At 37.9% G+C, this 15,388-nt stretch overlaps 1 long non-coding RNA gene across 1 annotated transcript; it reads left to right on the top strand.

Annotated features, from left to right (window-relative positions):
• The first annotated feature begins 288 nt into the window (after positions 1-288).
• LOC306641583 lies at positions 289-2,647 on the top strand. Its single transcript, XR_013758206.1, has 3 exons — positions 289-332; positions 1,179-1,326; positions 2,571-2,647. It is a non-coding gene; the product is annotated as an uncharacterized lncRNA (long non-coding RNA).
• Positions 2,648-15,388: the final 12,741 nt, after the last annotated feature.

Raw genomic sequence — 15,388 nt, forward strand, 5'->3', positions numbered from 1 at the left:
GTAAATAAAATAGCCAACGGTTTGTTCTCAACTGAACTATTTTAATAATTACTCACTCCTGGACACAGCAGGTAGGTAGGGCCTGAGGCCCATTCCTCACAATTCATCTTTCACATTTTGGCCACAATTACCTTCTTAAAAATCTTGAGAAACTTTGTTAGAAAAGTTTTACTATTTGAAACAGGATATAAGCATTACCAGGATATGGCTGCAATGTGAAATGCAGATAGATAAGAAAGGGTTAACAGAGTGACGCTTTCCACCCTGGAGAGGAGACACAGCCTATAGGAGAGCTAGAAAACAGGAGAAGAAGGACACGTAGCTGTCATCAAGTATGTAAAAAAAAAAAAAAAAAAATCATATGAAAGAGGCATCAATCTGTATTTTACCAGGGAACAAAGTGGAAATAATTGGGGAAGTAATAGCAAAATTTTTGGTTCTGTGCCAAGTGGGCTTTCAATTAGAGCAACTCAAATGTGGCCCAGAGTACCCTGGCATTGGAGGACTGGGTGATCACCCAGGAAAGTTTTCTGAAAGGCATTCTAGCTGGCTCACAAAATTTTTGAGCACTGGGCTGGAAGATCTTTAAAAGCCCATGAAATGGAGAGTTCTCTGACTCTCAGAAACCGATTTTCCTTATAAACTTGTTCTGCCCTGATAAATATGTTTGTTTTTTTTCCCCAGGCACTTTAAGAAGAGACAGAGTTTTGTGAGCCAGTGACACTAAATAAGAAATATTAATATACCCTTTGGCAGTCGAGTTTTGTTGAATACCCTCCATGCTAATGGAGAGTATGTGCTTCCCAGTTTAGTACATACAGAGAGCTCATTAGCTCTAAATTTAGATGCGAGCTTTAGAGTTGGAGGGACTCCAAGTTTGACTAATACATCTGACAATGTCCTTGTTAGAAAAAAAAAAAATGACGGAGAATTCTATTTCCTACTTTGGTGGGGAGGGGGAGTGGAGAAGGAAAAACATGTGCTCTTTTCTATCAGCTAACTCCACCTGTCCACAATGATTGAGGAGGTGTGACAATCTCCTGATGCTGAGACCACAGTAGATATGCAACTGATGCTTTTAGTCTGTAGTCTCCACGGTTCTTAACTTGGCAGAAGTGAATCAGTTAACAAATTTTCCCAGTATCTTGATTCAAATCAACTGCCTTTATTTCCTCCAGGTAAGCTACCTGGCAATGAGACAGTGGACAGTGACAAGATGTCACTTTGTTTCTACTCAGTCTCATTGAATTATACAACGATAACCATAATGTTGCATTTGAGTTTCTGAGATGAAAAAACTCAGTCTTGGCAGACAGACAAATCTGAGTAAGTAAAGAGGTCACCAACACTACTCCAAAACCTCATTATTTAGCAAAGAATTTCCCTTACACTCCTGCAAAACAATTGCATGGATAGTTAAAAATCCTCTAAACCATATCATTAAAAGCATTCAATGACTTTTTAAAAAGTAGTTTATTATAGTGTTATCCTATATATTGCATGTCCATAAAAACCAGAATAAATTATGTAAAAATAATTTGATACAAATTCTATGTATTTTAAAATTAGTAATAGTATTAACTATAAATGCCTAATACTTCAATGTATTTAAAATGTTTAATTCCTCTTTCCCCAAATTAAGAAAGTGTTACCTATAGGGAATTCCAAATCCTGACCATATTCCTGTCATTTATCTACATGGCAAATTCTCCACTCACTGTTGCCAAATGACACCATCAGGGAGAAGTGACAAAACCAGAGGTCACACCACTTATGTGTACAGTACCTTCAGAATGGAAGTTGGGGAAAATGATGTGGCAGTTGACACACACAAAAAAATCCACTCAGAATTTCAGTAAACCAATTTTAAATTGATAATGTAATGATGTAATGTTGACCTTCAAAATGTTTTATTTATTCTAATGATTTTATTGGCTTTTCTACATAGATGAACATATCATCTGCAAATAATGATTATTTTCATTCTCACTAACACAGCAGCAATAATAGTGAACATTTTTTGTCTTGTTCCTAATCACAATGCATTTGCTTCAGAAGTTTTGCATAGCATAATGATCATTGTAATTTATATATCTACATTAAGAAGTTTCCTAAATCTAATCATAAGAAAATATCTGACAAAATAAAAGTGAAGCACATTCTGAGGGACCTCTGAGCTTTAAGAACTGTGAGTTCTAAAAGGGAAAATGTTAGCTTGCTATAATTTCATGGATAATGACAAAGGCACAAGATTCCTATGCCAAACACAAAGACTTTATTATGCATAGAAATAACAGTAGTTTGAGTAGCAGCTTTGGCATTAAATTGCAGAAGGTACCTGTCCTACCAGGCAGCACAAAGGGGACATTTAATACCTGTTCATGCAGTACAATGCATTATAAGGGAAGAATCATGGTTTTAGGGAAACTGAATCTGTTATAGTGGACAAGAAGCATGTCTGTCCTTTGCTACAGTTGGATAAATTATTCTTTTCTTTTAAAGTTGCTTGCTATACAATTATCCTTGGAATGATAACCTAAAACAAAAACATTCAGTGCCTTTATTTGCAGGATATGTAGGGTTATGAGAAAACCACAGAAAATTGCCACCCCACAGAAACAGTCAAAGGTATCAATGTCAAGGAAATATAAGGAAAGATTGAGGAGCATTCCAGACTTCAGAAACAAAAGGAGGGATTTTTAACTAAGTTATGTGTGATCAGGAATTGAATTTTTTTTTTACTATAATCAACATTATTGAAACAATTGAAGAAATTGGACTTGAGGCTTAGATAATAGTGCATCATTGCACCAATGCTGATTTCTTGATTTTGAGGATTATATTGAAATTATGTAACAGAATGTCCTTGTCTATAGAAAAATGGTACTAAATGCTTGGTAGTGTTAGGGCTTTATGTTGACAACTTTATTTTAAATGGTTCAAGGTAGAAAACAGATTTTATTTTCTATACTTCCAGTTTTTTAGTTTTTTCCTCTAAGATTAGGATCATATATGAACAACATGAGATTCTGGTGCTTTGGGAGAAGGTGTAGTTTTCATTAATTTTTTGTTTTTTACATTTTTTTGTTGTTTTAGTTTTCATTTTTTGTGTTTTGGTGCTAAGAACTGAACCCAGGACTGCTAAGCATGGGTTCTACCACTGAGCTTTGCCCTCCCCTCAGCCCTTGTTAGGTTTCACTCTCTTCTCAAAAATGTTGCATTTACACAGTTTGAAATTTTTATCTACTACTTCTAGGTCTTCCTGTTGATAACTGTAAACTTCATCAAGTTTATTACTTTTTACAGTTCCATTATTAGTAGTAATAATAGTATTTGAATCACTTGTGATTTTTTTTCCAAATTTATAAGTGCTTGAGGCTGGTAAAATATATTTGGAGTTATCAATTTACCTTTGAGAAAAACTTTATCTTTTTTCCCCTTAATTTGATAGGTAGTATTTAATTTCTCATTGAATATTAAATATGTATAATATTAAATATTTACTATTGCTGTTGTGATTTCCTTTTAATCCAATAATAACTCAATAGCATTATTTTTGGAATTGTTTGAAGATTTTTAAGGTATATTTTTGTTTAAACAGAGTCATAATATTAACTTGATGAAATTTTTTAAAAGTTCCTTTATAACTATATTATGGCAAATTTTCATAAATGTTCAAAAATGTAGTTTGTAACTTAAAGAATTTTGTATATCTTCAAATGTATAATTTATTTATCTATGAATACAAGATTTCAAGTTTATAAATTACATTGTTTAACTATTCTGCACTTTTTGCTTATTCACTCTTGTTTTTATCCATGAGCCTTTGAAGGAGGAGTAAGCATTTTAATTGTATTTGTGGTTTCTCCTGTTTCTTCCTCAAATCTTGTGAGTCCTGTGAATATCGTACATGGTTTGGTGTTCAAGAAGAGTATGTCATTAGGTTCTATTATACTCTTCTGCAATATGCAATTATTTTCTTTGTTATTTCTCTTGAATTGACTTTTTCCCTTTCTTTTAAGTCACATCTATTTTTTCTTATGTTGTGTAACTTTAAAATGAAACTGCTGCTTAGGTTTCCGTATCCTTAATTTTGTGGACTTTTCCAGCTGGCCTGCACATCAAATCTATTTGCACAATCAAACACCTTGTCACAATGCCTGATTCCTCCTGTTTCCCTCTGGGTGATTGTATTATCAGTCAATGCTCTCCAGGGAAACAGAGTTATTATATAAATATTTCCTAATAAAAGAAAGACAGAGGGGAGAGAGAGAGAGAGGGAGAGAGAGAGAGAATTTGCCATTTGTTTTAGAGAATGGTCTCACTGAATTGTGGAGAGTTGGCAACAGGGCAGGTAGGAAGAATGGACATTCAGATATGAGATGATTTTTCATTCTTCTCTGAAATGCAGGGAAAGACAAGTTGACTAGAAACTCAGGTAGGATTTGTATAGGTGTAGTCATGAGGAAGAATTCATTCTTTGGAAAACCTCAGTCACCATTCTTCAGGAGTTAGAATAACCTGAGAGGCCCACTCATGTCATAGAGCATAATCTGCTTTAATATACAAAAGGCTATCACAATCTTATGACTAAATATGTGATACATTATTAAATATTAAGTATTATTTTGTTCAATTAAAATACACTTATTTACTGATGAGTTTTATAAATTGAATGGTGTAGAGGAAAAACCCTGCATTTATGGAAAATCATCCATAATCTCTCATGAAGTTCTGGGACTTTTTGTATTAATGACTTTCTGGTTAATTTGGGTTTGTGATACTGTCAAGCGCCTCATGTATTAGTGCTTTGGGAAGTGAATGATGCAGCTGTGTGTCCTGTGTGTCCCTCTGTAAGAGAGAGATATCTACTGCACTCTTTCTCCTTCAGAATGTGCAAGTCCCACTCCTGAATTTATATATAGCTTGAAACGATCTCTGGAATCCATGGTTGACAATTTTGGTTGTTTCTTCAAAAGTTTTATTTTTTTCTGGATAGTGATGGAGGAGCCAGAGAAACAGAATACATTAGAAACAGCTCCTGATTTTGCACAATTACTAGAGCAAAAGGAAGCCTAATGCCTTTGACAGAGATGACATTCTAGTATTCTCCTTTAGGAATTCAATAGTGTGTTTAACATTTATAACTTGGAAGGCACTTTTTCCTTAACATATATAAAATTCTTTATTGATGCACTTTGGACATAGAAAAGCCTGTTCATATATCTTCAATAAATCAGTGATTTATTGAGAGGAATAAAATACTTATTAATCATTTGAGTTCAGGATATGAAATAATTTTTCAACTTGTCTAGATGAGCCTGTCTGGCTAAATTCCATCATCAATTGTAGGAGATGGTAGAAACTTGGCCTTGAATGTCAATCTGTCTTCAGACACGGTTTTAATTTCAGCTTCTACAGTGCACCAGTGGTTCGACAGTGAGTTATGAGTTTCCACTCTCTCTGCTGGACAAGTTGCTCAAAGATTTTCTGATAACATGACCATATTCTGGAGGAACGATTTGAGATAAATGAGATTGTTTTAATAAAAATTTTTAAAAATCTCTTTTCTTGTGGAATATGTGGAAATGTATGGATACAGTAAGCCATATGAAATGTAAAATAATAATTATATTCATTGTGCATTTCTCTCTTTGAAAATCCTGCACTGCATACTAAAAATCAATATTCATCAGTGAAAAAGAAAATCTGTTCACCAAAAATAGTATCTTCCTAGTAATAATTCCCACAGGCCAAAGTAAACCCCATTGTCAGTTTGCTTTCCAAAGGGAGAAGGTTAAGTGGCAAGAATACTTCTACAGTTTGTTATGATCACTGTGGAACATAGAAAATAGAGTCAGTTAAGTGTATTGCATAACATTGATGAAAATACAGAAAAATATCATAAAATGGCAGGATTTATTTTAAAGAAGGAATTTAAAGTAGGTTTTAAGAATTACTCTAAAGGAAATCAATGGCTACAAGTATTTTAAAAAAATCACAGATTGATGAATTCTGAGTAAAATGAGGAGCATTTATCAACCTATGCTGATGAATGCCTAGTATGGCCTATGAGACAATAGAAATTGAGTTCTCATTGTGCTGGCTCCTTTGCCTAGCTTTATTTGAGCTTCATAAAGGAATTTGGGTTAAAGATGAAATCTTTACAGAGAAATATTTCTTCCTATGAAGTGAATGGAGAAGGAGGGTGGGTGAGGTCTCATGCATGTTTAAGTTAGAAGCTGGCAGGGAAGGGACTCATAGACACTTGACTGAGATCACTCAAGGCAGAGTGTGGTTGCAAGATACACATGCAGAAAACTGCTCAAAGGGTTTGGGAGGGACACAGGGATTAAAGCAGTCCTGGAGGCCAATATGAGACCATGCATTGCAACAGTGTGACAGCAGGAATTGGGGCTGGTGTCAGAGAGCAGGTAAGAACACACAGCACCTACATCAATGACATGTACACAGGCTAAGTAACTTGATTCTGTGGTCCCAGCACACTGACCAACTCTACTGCACCTTGATTCAGCAAAACGAAGCACAGAAGATTGATATGGCTCCATGAGACTGTAAATTAAATTTTCAGAATTTAACACGAGGAATGGACATTAAAGATTATTCTAAGCTATATGGCATTGAGGAGGAAGTATTGCTTATGGGGTCTTTAAAGTTTCCTCCAATGCACTGACAAAGTTGCGCTTAGAGAGGTGCATGAAGTTAAAGGGTTATATTCACAAGTCCAGGGGACCCTGTGGGAGGACCTCTCAAGAATAAGTCTCAACCAAGCAGGTGAGGAGCCAAAGGAAGGAGGACCTGTAGGCAAGTGACTTTCTTGAAGGTCAAGTGGGGTACACAGCCAAAGGCCTGAGGGAGTTTCAGGGTGCTTTTGAATGTACTAGATCTGAACTGGGCAGGCAAGAAAGAGAACCTTCATCAGAGACCAGACTTATCACAATAGTGCACCAGGTTCTCAGAGTGGGGGTGCTGACAACCTGTGAGATGTTGAAACGTCAGGAAAACATGAAGTTGATGAAACTTATGATACATATAGATATATTCATTCATATTTTTAATCTTGCCATTTTTTAGAGCATGACTGACAGTGGAAGGCATCCTTCTCAATAGTGGTTCTGCTGGACCAGCACCCAGCCCAAAGTGGTTGGTACCTGATAAGATGCTGAGCAGTGACCAAAGAAACACTCAGGTGAGAGAAACTAAGGAGCACATGTAGAAGTCCCTCAGTGTTCCCTTCATTGTAAGGGAGGTCCGAAGTCTACCTTTCATGATTAAATTCTGGTTTAACATGTAGTTTTACTCTCCATTCAACACTTTGCATTCTCCAGATAAATAATATGTCTCCCTGAAATGTGTTGAAAAATAGGTTATTTTACGTGGAAAGACTTCTTTCTTGGATTAGTTGTCAATAAAGATAGAGAGATTTCTTAATAAACACAGTAAGAAGGAAACAGTTCGGTATGTACTGAGACACTGTGCTGCCAACCCTTGCTCCTGGTGTTTCAAGATGATTTTAATTTTTTTCACCAAAATGGAAGGTGGGTTTTTTTGTGTCTGTGTGTGGTGCTGGGGATCGAACCCAGGGCCCTATGCTTGCAAGGCAAGGCACGGCACTTTACCAACTGAGCTATCTCCCCAGCCCCCTTTTGTGTGTGTGTGTGTTGCTGGGGATCGAACCCAGGGCCTTCTGCTTGCAAGGCAAGCACTCTATCACCTGAGCTATCTCCCCAACCCCGACAGGTGGGTTTTAACACCCATTTTATATTTGAAGACATTTTTGCACAGAGACAAAATACTTTGTATAAAATCACACAGCTGAGAAAGCAGGAAGAAACAAAGACCGTGGTTCTAAAGCCTTTGAACTCCACAGTAGACTCTGCTCCCTCTGCACCAATCAGCCCTGAAAGGAATGCCTGCTTCACTTTCTGAAACAAAACTTCCAAGACTTAAACATGCTATTATTGGGGAGTTGGAAGGATTCCACGGAGCAATAAAATCTTCTTAAAATTATTAAAATGAGTTTAAGAATATTAAACAGATTTTCTCAAAGTGCTTTAACTTTGTTCTAGAATTACTGGGAAATATGACATCATGGGTTGACAATGTCTATACACAGGCATTTTGGCCTCAATCTAAGGCAGTTTGAAGAGACAGGGATACTGGAAATTCAATTTCTGCTTCCTTTGTCCAGAGGTTTTGTTGTGGGTCTGCCTTGGCTTCATACTGTGACATCATTTCAGTTAGAAATGGAAGCCCTCCTTGCCAAACTTAGAACATACTTGAACTTTGTGATTTCATACATTTGAAACGCATTCACATCTTTAGAAGTCAGTTTGTGAACTATAAAATAAAAGAACATTACTTCCTTTTTCCAAGAAAAGTGCCTCCCAGCAGCTTCTTGGACATCACATTTCCTCCACAAAACCAGACTTCCATGAGCTAAGTGTGAGTAAATGAGAACCATATGGGAGAAATCGTCTCTAGATTTAACCGTTATAAAGGAAACATTCAAATGCTCTAACAATAAATACCCCAATCTGGGGATTTGGGTAGACGTTAAACTGGGTTAAAAATGGATAGTTCAACACCTTTATGGGCGTGTAACTTAACTGGTGTTCATCAATTTCATTGGTACTCAGGTTATTGATTTGCTTTAAATCAAGTCTAATTTAATTTAAAGCACTCCCCTGTGGTAGTTTTTCCAAGCAGCAAAGCCACCTCAGAAAAGGAAAAATAAGTATGTAAGAACAGAAAACCAAAACTTTAAGAGGAAGAGAAGTCTTACTTTCAATCTGAGCATTTCCATCTAGCCTCATCTGAAAGGTGAGATGGAATGGGAAAATTTTTATACTAGATTTTTTTTAATATTTGTCTTACAGAGAAACTGAAACTTATTTACCATTGATAAATAGCATGCAACATGATACAAATACAATAAAAATCTACAGTGATGTATACTTAGATACATCAACACCTTATCAACCCCTCAACGCATCTCCCAAGGAATTTGCACTTAGATTTATTTCCATGTTATTGAGAAGTGATCGTAATTGTTTTCATTTGTATTTGAGAATACATGTGATCCCAGAAGATTTACCATGAATCTAAGCTCTGAACGAATTTAGAATGGCTATAGTTACTGTTCTCTTGATTTTATTTTTGAGCATAAATTTACTCACAATCAATAGATATTAAAAAGAGAGACCGAGAGGTTTTCCTATTCATAATTTTATGCCTCACTCCTCATTCCATATATTTCTGTATCAGCCTTCAGTATCCTATAGTAACATCTTGGACAAGCTCTGATTTCTGTTCACCTTATAAGGCATCCTCTTGATGGAATGCAGCCAGTCTGAAGGATTTCGTCAGCCTGCAAAGATTGCCACAGTTCCAGTGAAGGGTGACAGTGTTTTGGCGAAGAGCCCTGTAGGAGATTTAAAATAGATCTGAACTTTCCTAGCAGCACAATTTGCCTTATTTTTTAAGTCCCCAAATGATCAAGCGTGGTTTTTGAACTGAATATAAAGAGGTCAGTAGATTCTTTTCCTAATTGTTATATATTTTTTTCTTCTTAATGTGAAGAGGGATGTTTTTCTTTTTGATTTGAACACGTTTCCTCAAGTGGGAGCAAGAAGGATTTAAGAGCTACAGCTTTTATGCACTCCTGTGTGACCTTGGCTTTGTTGAGACAGGATTGTATTACCATGACATTTAAGGAGGAAAAAAACAAGCTATTCAGAATTGTGTCAATCTCACTTGTAATCTATTTTTGAACAATGTACTATAAAGAAATTCCTGTTCACAGAGAACTAGCGATTTACCCTCTGGTGGATTCTATCCTTCCAGCTGCTTGGCAATAAATAAAGCCAAAGCAGAGAGAGAGTATAATTAAAAATTAACTGCACCCAACTGGTCCTCCACGGCTTTCATTTTTGCATGCTTGTTTGATGAGATGCTTTTCAAGTCCTTTTAATTGCAATATAAAATAAGGCCTCTGGTGATCAAAAGCTCTAAAATAGGGGGAGGGGCAGCTGTCCACCTTGATTGTCCTCAAATCTTCCTCCCTGGCTTCTTCCTTCTCAACCTGCATGTGGTCTCATCCCTCCTAGGGGCACACTGCGCTGTGAACACCGGTGCTGTCTGCCTGGAGGGACAATCCAGGAGCCCCACATTTTCCTGCTAATCCCTAACTTGACATGAAACTCTCCTCTTTTGCTCGGCGAAGACAAAGTTCCACAGCTTTCACAGATGTGCTCAAGAGAGAGAAATAGTGATGAAGAGAAGTGGAGAGAAAGAGAGACAGACACAGACAGAAAAAAAAAAAAAAAAAAAACAGAGAAGCATATAAAACATGGAAGGAATTTGGTTTCATGGTATACATTTCTAAAATGATTTTAGCCATAAATTAATTTGGTTGTCACAATGTACTGGGGATACCGACATTTGCCTACTCATTTCCTTTGTCCTAAGTACTTTGCTGTTGTTGTAAATTGGTCTTAAGTGTCCCCCAATGGTCCATGTGTTGGATGCTTAACTCCAAGAATGGTGTCACTGGAGTCTGTAAGAGGCTGGTCCTGGTGGGAAGTCTTGGGATCACTGGAGTGTGCTCTTGAAGGGCACTATGGACCCAGTCCCCTCCTCTTACTCATTTTTGCTCTCTGGCTATAGGGTGAGTGGTTTGCTCTGCTTCGTGTTCCCGGCCATTGCCATCTGGCACCCTGACCACAGACCCAGAAGTAATGGTTCCATCTGACTGAGGACTGAAGCCTCTGAAACCATGAGACACAATGTCTTTCTCTTTGTAAATTTGAGTCAGGTATTTGTTATCATCATGGAAAGCTAACACAGCTCTTCACAAATTCTCAAATCAGTTCTTAAGGTTTGGACTCTAGTTCACTGAAATTTAGCATCTACGCCGACTGTCTTTAAATATGGGTCTAGTGCTTTTGCCTTGAAGGTGGGGACCATCACTCGTTTAATAAGACCTGCATCCCCTTCGATTTATTTCCATCACAACAAGTCAAAGCAGTTTTACCTCTTTTCAGTGTTCCTGGGTTATAATTAACTGCCCATTCGGTTCCTGTTTCCTGTCTGAGACATTCTAATATTGAACAGAGATGAATGACATCTGTAACACCCAACCCTTCAGGAAATCCTGCTGAATATACCTTGAAAACACATCCAGAGTTTCACACACCCTCATCCTTTCCCCGCTGCCTCTCTGGTTGGAAAACAACCTTCCCTCCCTGGCTTATTGCATAAGCACGCCACAGGCCCCCATTTCTAAAGTCTTCTGCAGTCTATTCTCAACTCAGCAGTAAGTGTGACTCTGCAGAAATGAGCATCAAGTGCTCACTTCAGCAGCACATATGCTAAAATTGGAATATACAGAGAAGATGAGCGTGGTCCCTGCGGAAAGATGACATGAAACTCATGAGGCATTCCACATTCTTGTGAATATACTGAAAACCTCTGAATTGTATACATTGAAAAAGGGTGGATTTTATGGAGCGTGAATGATATCTCAACAGAGTTACAGTAAACTAAATAAACAAAAGCAAATTATATCCATCCTCTGCTCAAAACCCTATAAGGATTGTTTATTCCATTCGGAGTAAAAAGCAGTGTTCTGGAAGGAGCCAAGAAAGTAGGTCTAACAAGAAAGATCTAACAACCCACCCCATCATGAAAGGTCCAACCTTGCTCTTCATCACTTTTCCCTCCCTTCACTCTATGTTGGCCACACTAGGAAGCACCTAATGTCCCCAGACGAGAACTCCCTGCAGATGGGACAGATCTCTGCTCCAAAGCTTGGTCTACAGTTGAGTCTAATACTACCTTGCTCTCAGCAAGAGGCTATGAGGAGGTTTATTACCTAACATGGAGTACAGAGAAGCCAGTCAAGCAGCCAGAACAGGATCGGTGAGCAACTCTATTTTATGATTAATAAGAAGGCGAATCCACATGGCTTGCCATCGAGGGCCACCAGCAGAGTTTTATTGTGGTTGCCAGGTGGCACTGGGTAAGAATGACCTTGGGCAAGGTCTCTTTTGAATAGCCTATCAGTGCCTAAGTGGACAACACCTGGGGCTTCTTCTCACCTTGTCCAGATGTGAGACACAAGAGCAAAGGAAGGGTGAGGCTTAAATATTTTGAAGATTTGAAAGATGGAATCAAACCCTATTTACTAAACACCAGTTTACTAACACCTCACGTTCCCAGTAAGACCGATCCTGAGTGGCAACACTGCAGACCTCTCCTTGGTTCCTCCTCTGCTTCTCCCCTTCTCGGCTCTCTGCTCTGCATTTTCTTTTTTTGCCTATCACTAGACACCTGCTACTAACTCATCCAGCTATGTATGTATGTAGATAGATTCAGTATCTGCTGCCAGCGTCCTTCCTGCTCCTCTCCCAAGCTGGGGAGACTCAGTCTTTGCTATAAATACCAGCAAAGCCCACATTTCTGAAACAACCTGATACCCAGTTTATTCCTGCTGAACAAGTGAGTTGAGGTACCTAAGAAGCAAGCAGCAGCACTCACTTTTCCCGTTCTGTCTGCCAAGTTCCCTTTGGCAACTCATCTCCGGGTAAATTTTCAACCTGATTCCTAGTCTTGGGATTATCAGAATTTTACTAGGAACTAAAATACTCAGGCTACATCATATAAAGAAATTAAATGAAACATTTATATCAGAAATAAGAATTAATGCTCACACCTAGTGTTATATTAATTATTGAAAAATTAGTTTTGTTTTGAATGTTTATTCCACCATGAATCATTCACACCAATTTTCAGACAGGTCTTTGTGTGGCTGACTCCAGTCAATGCAGGTCTTTGGAGAGTTTTGCTCACTCTGTTTTTCTGGTGTAATCATGGGTGGCCATGTGTCATCTCCTTGCAGGGTTTCATTTTCTGTGACTACTTAGTACTCTTTGTAATTATCCAGTTTATTAGTTATCACATGTTTCTTATCTGTTTGCCCACTAGAGTAACATTTGAGTGTATAAAGAAATCTTGTCCATCAAGGTTACTATTATGTCTCAGATCCTAGGGAGTAAGGTGAAGGCTATAATAGTTACCTGAAGAGAATTAATAATTGATAACAGGTAAATCCACATTTGGCGGCACCAGCTTATTAGACCTTGAAAATGTAAGGAACAGGTGCAAGTACAGGAAGTCTTGGAAATCTGGTACCTGGAACACTGTACGGGGCTCTCATCGATGACAAGGTCACCAGGTGATCACAACGCAGGGAGAGGGACACAGAAAATGGGTCTGGTTATTCACTAATGGATGTTCAGGTTTTTGGTTCAGGATCAAAACTAGGATCCCAAAGTGAATTTATTGTCAGAACTTTTTTTATTATCTATCTAAAGCATACAACATGATGTTTTGATACACACAGAAATTACAGCAATCAAATAAATTAATGTATCTATCTTGTCACATAGCACAGTCACTATCCTTCCTTCCTCTTTTGTTCTTTCCTTCTTTTTTAAAAATTTTCTTTTCTTTTTTATTTTATTAGTGCCTGGCTTGCTTCTGAGAATCCTAAAACTGAACACCTGGTCTTGATACCTGGGGTGATTATAAACCTAGGTCTAACACCATGAATTGAGTGTTATCTTACTGAGTCATAAGGTTGAGTGTACACAGCAGAATTCCACTTTTAAATGGAAATCATATGTCTGAGACCAGTTGAGGCAGATGTAGAAGATAAAAAAACTCATAATCTGTGGTTTCATATTCTCATGAAACCCGTGCCTTCTACTTTGCTTCCTCATTAAACTCTGTGTCAAACAAGAACCAAAAAAGTTAAAGGGATTAGGAATTTCTTCAGTAGTCTTGGCCAATTGCAGTCTTTGACATTACAGGAGCTCCCAACATCAACCAACAGAAGAAGAAAGAGTCTTGTTGTAGAAGGACTCTGAATGACGTGCTCATACCAATGGCACATGAACGTCAACTACAGCTCCAGTTAGAATTAGCCTTGGCAATGGCAGTAAGGGATAGCCATCAGTGTGGAACTGAGGTTGCCTACCTGGTTGTATGTTTCTTATGAGCCTGAAATAATGTTCTACACTGACCCATAGGCCCAGGTGAATGGGGTAGCCATGTCATCAGAATCTTAGAAAAAATAAAAAAGCCAGGAACTAAGATATTTTTGGAAGAGGTAGCAGGACTAGCCCTTTTGAAATCTGTGCAGGATGAACCAAAATTGTGTTGCATATAAACTTTTGGCAGAAAGCATTCCCAAAAGAATAGCTCTTAATAACCATGGGGGAAGGGTAACACACAGTCTCCATCAATCACAGCTACCCAAGATGACTTAATAGTCCACAGACAATGTGGCTGTGGCAGCATGGTTGGAGGCTTTGCATTGAGTCAATGACATAGAAATTCACCTACCAAGATTATTTGACTATTAACACTCTTTATACCCAGGTTTTGTGTTTGTTTCTGTCGTTGTTTGTTTTCTAAGAAGAGGCTAGTACTGAGCACCTTTATAGCACCATTCCATGAAGAACCAGCTGTCTACCTTTCTACCTGATGGAATGTCGATTACACTGGACTTCTTAAAATATGAAAAGAGATGCTCTTTGTTTTATCTATGTTGGTATAGATTTTCCTTTACTTTCTGCAACACTTCTGCCAGAGTAACCTTCCATGGACTTTCAGAAAGCCTTCTAATCAGTACCAACAAATGCCTCACTCAATAGGAAAGAAAATGAGGTGGGGGACCCATGAAATTGACTGATATCACCAGGTGCCTCATATCCTAAAACAGCTGGCTTTGATAAAACAAAAGAGTGGCCTGTGGGAGACTAAATTATAATACCAGCTGGAGGCACCCTCTGAGTTTGGTTGTTGTCCTAAAAAATTATGTTGGAAACTCAAATCCACAACTAATATATTTTGCTGTCAATACAACAGTAAGAACTGGGCACCCTGGGGTAGATGTAAGATCACCCTCTTTCATTATTAAACCATGAAGAAGCATTTTGCTTCCCATTCCCACAATCCTGAGCCTTACAGGATTTGAAGTTATAGGGACCAAAAGAACAATGATTTCACACAGGAAACAGCTATTGCTCCAACAGATATAATGCCAGGATGGCCCACGTGGTTTGCCTTAGTTCCTCATACTCTTGAAAGAGCAAATGGTGAGTGTACATGTACACACGCCTATGGCGAGATTATAAAGTGTATGCATATCCATATGCCAATTGTGTTTGCAGGTGTGCCTGAGAGAGATGTCACTGTGCCTTGAAAGAGAGAAATGTATCTGTATCAATTCATTTGATTAAATATGTTTTAAGGGCAAAAGACATTACATGTAACCCATATGGTCTGTTTTCCCAATGGG

Source organism: Sciurus vulgaris (assembly GCF_902686455.1).
Source record: "Sciurus vulgaris genome assembly, chromosome: 12".
Lineage (NCBI taxonomy): Eukaryota > Metazoa > Chordata > Mammalia > Rodentia > Sciuridae > Sciurus > Sciurus vulgaris.